The sequence below is a fragment of the Mercenaria mercenaria genome, chromosome 1 (genome assembly GCF_021730395.1).
Source record: "Mercenaria mercenaria strain notata chromosome 1, MADL_Memer_1, whole genome shotgun sequence".
Classification (NCBI taxonomy): Eukaryota; Metazoa; Mollusca; class Bivalvia; order Venerida; family Veneridae; genus Mercenaria; species Mercenaria mercenaria.
This window is the reverse complement of record NC_069361.1, coordinates 84,794,691-84,800,293: the sequence shown is the minus strand read 5'-3', so window position 1 is coordinate 84,800,293 and position 5,603 is coordinate 84,794,691.

Here is a 5,603-nt window from a genome sequence, read left to right as displayed (position 1 = left end):
CTGAAAACAACAAAAATGTCTTAATATATTTATTAACTCGGAATTTCGAAATATTTAGTTACTAACTCTAAAAACTCCAACAATGACACTAAATTGTAATAGGCCTATGGCGTACCGTTAGGGTCGAAAATGCCGATTTAGCTTTAAAGGTGGTCAATCACATTTAAACAACATTTAATGACATTTTTTACTTTTTGTATATTCTGGTAGAGAAAAAGACCGATTACAAAGAGTTAGATTCCTATTTGAAATGTATATTTTATTATTTTTATAAATTTTTGTAGGCTAATTACTCCCCTTTAATATGAAAGTATATAAAAAACTGGGTATTTCTTTTTATTTCGATACAATGGCTAGTTTTACATTTGCATTTGATAGACATATCAACTATTGAACAATCTGAACCAAAATGCAAGTTTAAAAACTTTGTGTAGCTTCTGAATTCATGGGCGTAGGAGCGAGTTTAACTTGGGGGGGGGGGGGGGGGGGGGCGGGGGGGTTTAGGCGGCAAGGTATCCCCGGTGCATTATTCATGACAAAGCTTCAAAGCCTCAAAGCCTTGTACAGCTGGGCCAAATGGGCCATAGGCCCCCTCAAGCCTCTATGTTTTAGCAATCATTGAGTTAGTCGTATGATACACATACGACTACGCACTGAACTGTCTTAATTTGTATTGTTCTTATTCAGTGTGCCATCTTTTTACATTCTTCTGTTGAAGCCCTGGACATACAATCAGTTAGCGCTGCATTTGTCTAATTGTGATATAAAGTTGTGGAAATATCATTTCTCTTGAATGGACAATGAACAAAAAAACATAACGTTTACATGCGTAAACAGGCTTAATAATTAAATGGATTTTGCAGACGCTCAATCTGTAGTGGTTGCGCTCAATGATATATTATTTTCATAAAATGTAATCAAACAATCCTTGGCGTGGCGTGTACAGATTTTAGTATCTACTCACACTACGGAAAGAGACAAGTCAGAATACAAGGAAAGGCCAAATGCAAATCAGAAATCAGGCTGAAAAGAATTATATATGATGCTAAGTAAATGTTATATAAGACTGCAAGTTATATCTTTTTTCCAAAATATTGGGGGGGGGGGGGGGGGGGCAAACTATAGTTTGGCCCCCCTCTCCTAGCTTTGGGGGGGCCTGGCCCCCGCTGGCCCCCCTTCTCCTACCCTGTGGAATTCATTTATTTCCAATTTATCTTGGTTGCGCAACCAAGGTAGGCAAAGGGAGGTAATAATAATTTTGCAAACTTGCGTTTCTAATGAATTCCATCTAGATACATAATTTTTAATGCAAATATTTTACAAATATATTACAATATGTCTAATATTTATACATTTCCTTAGGCAAAGTATGTTTATCAAATTTATACTTATGATAAAATAACTCTATCTTGGTTGGGCAACCAGGATAGGAAAATGAAATTTTAAAAATACCTCCAGTGGAAATCTAATTTGTATTAAGTGTTAAGTGAACATAAATGAGTGTAAATGATCAGATGCTAAAGTTTCGAACAAATCCGTTACATGGCCAAAATCTGATTATCCACCTTTAAGACAATTCGATTTAGTATGACCCAGGGTCGGACATATTCCAGTTAGTATGTCCCTGGTTGAGAATTAGCTTAAAGCTATTTCATTTAGTACGACCCAGGGTTGGACATATCATATTTAGTATGACCCAGGTTCGGAATTAGCTTAAAGCTATTTCATATTTAGTACGACCCAGGGTCAGACATATCGGAATATGTCCGACCCAGGGTCATACTAATTGTAAATATGTCCGACCCAGGGTCATACTAATTGTAACTATGTCCAACCCAGGGTCGTACTAAAGATGGCTGCCGTAACTGAGGGTCATACTCTTTCGGAATTAGCTTAAAGCTAATTGGAATATGTCCGACCCAGGGTCATACTAATTGGAATATGTCCGACCCTGGGTCATACTAAATCGAATTGTCTTAAAGCTAAATCGGCATTTTCGACCCTCACGGTACGTCATATTAGGCCGTTAAATCTACCCTTCTCGTTTATACGATGCGTAGTTCTATATATTAAGTAGTTCTGTTGTTCATTTGCGCTCGGGCAATGTCCAATTATATCCTTTTATGTCGCATCATTTACGGACATTCCCGAACACTTGTTATCAGGGGCGGCCAACCCACGCGACTTTTCGGTATCGTACACACGGGGAAAATCTTCCGATTCATGTAACTTGACTGAGCGTCGAAGACAGAACATGAGTGTTTCCCCCAGTTCTAAATGTCTGCCACACTTGATCAATTCTTGCTTCAAACAGTTCGCCCAAATTCTAGCGCTACAATACCGGAACGTCGCATGGGTTGGCCACGCTGGTAATATATGGTAGTAGTCTCAGATTTCAAACTTTAATATTTTCCAACTATATACATCATTTCCATCATTATACAGTAAATGAGAAAACAGCTTGGGCGCTGCATTAGGAGTGTTTCACCCATTTTGCGTCTGTTTGCCTTTTAGAAATATGGACTAGACTAATTCTTTGCATAATGACATACAGTCAAACCTGTGTTAAAGACCACCACTAAACAGAGACCATCTGGCTCTAAAGACCACATGTTTTGTTTCCCATTTTAACACTTACATTATATTTTAACCTGTGAATAAAGACCACCGTCCAATAAAGACCACATTTTAGCTGTCCCAAGGGTGGTCTTTATAGACGGGTTTGACTGTACTTTAAATTATGTTGATAATTTTAGTTTAAATCATATTCCTAATTAATTCTTGGGACATCCGGCACGAACCCGCATTCGAGCCTATGTCATTCGTTACAATACAATACATATCTGTACCTTAAGTTACTTTCCATGGAAATTTGCAAGCATTTTTATCTTTTATGTATCTTTTATTTACGGTTTTAGACTGTGCAAATTCATTAAATTGTAATCAAGGAGTATTTTCCCGTACTGGTTTCAGACCAGTTTCCGATAAAAACTGAGGGTTTTCATTATATTTATTTTTAAATACAAATTGTTTACAAAAGTAATCTACAAATCGTTAAACCCTAGTCTTTACTCTTTGCAAGGATGTAAACAATACCGGCCTTATCTGCGCATGCGTCCAACAACAGGGGCTCCAAAAGGGCAGTCTAATTAACGTTAATTGGTTTATCTACAGTACCAGTTTCCGATAAATGGTTTTTTAAGCAGCTTTAGAATTGTTTTGACTGAAAATCTTTTATAATTTTGATTTTAAATTATGTAATTAACCTTTACTACTTTTTCCGATAAATCGTACAGGGTATGGCTACCTTCCGTTCCGTTACGTACGGTACCGTACAGCACCTGTACAATCATATTTTGCAACACTTCAGACAAGCACCTTTCACATCGTGTATTTGTCTAGCTTTGTAAACAGTAGTTTATTTGATTACTGTATACATTGTACCCCCGGTTTATGGGAGTTTTATATTGATTTAAGTCCTTAAGCTGTGTTATATAGATTTTAAAAAAAGTAATAAAAAAAGATAAAAGTTGAAGCCGAGTCTGGAATCGAACCCACGTCCTCTTACACCTGAAGCGAGCGCTCTACCTTGTTACTAAATACACATGCGATGCAAATGCAGTATAATTTCCTTAATAGCAGAGCTACCGGCGCCGCGAAGCGTCGCATTACGGTTAGACGTAAGAAAAAGAAAATGAATAGAGAGACGTAGAAAATGTATTCAGCACTAATTTCTTATTATCAAATGCTCATTTACATTTTTATTCAATATTCAAAGCAGTAAGCGAGACGCTTTTGTCAACTGTAAACAGTAAGCGTCTACTGACGTCTTTACTGATTAATTACTGTGTGCATAGTGCACATGAAAAAATCCGAACAACACCGATTCCAAAAAGTACCACGGATTTTCAACTCGATAGTATACACAGTTAGGTCTCTCTATTCATTTTCTTTTTCATACGTCTAACCGTAATGCGACGCTGTCGGCGCCGCTTCGCGGCGCCGGTAGCTCTGCTATCAAGGTTCTTACTGCCATCCCTATTCTCTAGTGCTAAAAGATTAACCATAAAAAGCCATAGATTGTTACTTAGAAGTTCAGTAAATAAACGGGGGTTTTCGAGAATTTCGGCAAACACTGTTTTTCTCTAGGTAAAATTCTGATCAATAACTTTTAAAAATTGCTAGTCTTTTGGGTTGAAAACAAGCTTTGTAACAGTCATGTAAATGATTGTAATTTTCCCATACCAGGCATCTTTTATAGCAGTATTTTTGACTGAAAGTTGGACACATTCTTCCTTCCAAAAAGAACCAAAATTTGACAATAATGACATTTAAAAGAATTACAATAGTCATTTCCAGGATTACGTAAATTCTAATTTCTATTAACTTTAGAATTGGAACATTAACTTTTTACATTAAGTCCTCATTGCCAAACATTCACTCGCAAAGAGACAGAATTCCTTTGGCTATTGGCCTAATGAGATTCTGTTAGGTTTGAAATTTTCAAGGTTCAAGCTTTTCAATTTGAAGGAGTTATCATGTGTGACTGGTTTCCAGTATGATAATATATATGTAAAATTGTTGATGCAGTACAGTACGTTTTAATAAGAATAACACAAAAAAATTTCAAATACGTTTTTTTCTTTATCTCGGTGCCGATTTTAATCTATATCGAACTTTCTTTTGATTATATATAGAATATCTTTCGAGTTTTCCCATGTCAAGAATTAATCTTGATGCAGTCTAAAACATGCATTCAGAAATCATGAATTATCATTAATACTTATAATTTTAATAGATCTAATAGAACATAATCTTCCAAAACGAATCCATAATTCCAGATAATTCCAGATTTTTCAAGGGAGCTCTGCCTTTTAGGTAGCACCTAATTTCATATTATTTTATTTAAATTATAAAGGGAGAGTAATTCTACAACGGAGTGCAAATCATAAGCTCAGGATTTACCTCCCTGGAATAGGACAAACATGGGTTTGTCTTCCGCGCATGCGTGACGTGGAATCCCTCAGATGTAAACAAAACAGAAAGTTGACTGCTTAATAAAGAAGGTAGAATTTCTCTGTAAACACTTGTCATAGATGAACGAAATTTCACTTGATGTTTGCTTGTGAAACAGCCTTCCAAAACATATAGTACTCCCTTTATGAAGGGTAACATGAAAGGAGAAATTACGAGAATTCGGATACTGTTACTGTTCGGGTACTGTTCCGATACCAGTACGTCAACCTAAACCTAACATTACCAACATAATACACTCAATGCGTGCGTACATCCAATAAGTGCAAATTAATATTCAAGGGAGCACCAATCGGAGAGATTCTGAATGCTTTAAAACAGCGCAGAGTAAATCTGAACTCTATAAAAAAAACTCAATTTCTTTCCAAAAGCAATATTTATTGGAACCATGTGGATGACAACTTCACGCATCATATAAACAGAGATCTCCAGGATAGCTCTCTCCCAACTCGTACGTAGTCTGCCTATACCGACCCTCTCTTACATATATTCTGGCCGATCTTGGCTCTGGTTATCTCCAGTGTTTTAAGAAGAAAAGGGACATAATTATACAAAAATTGAATAGCCTC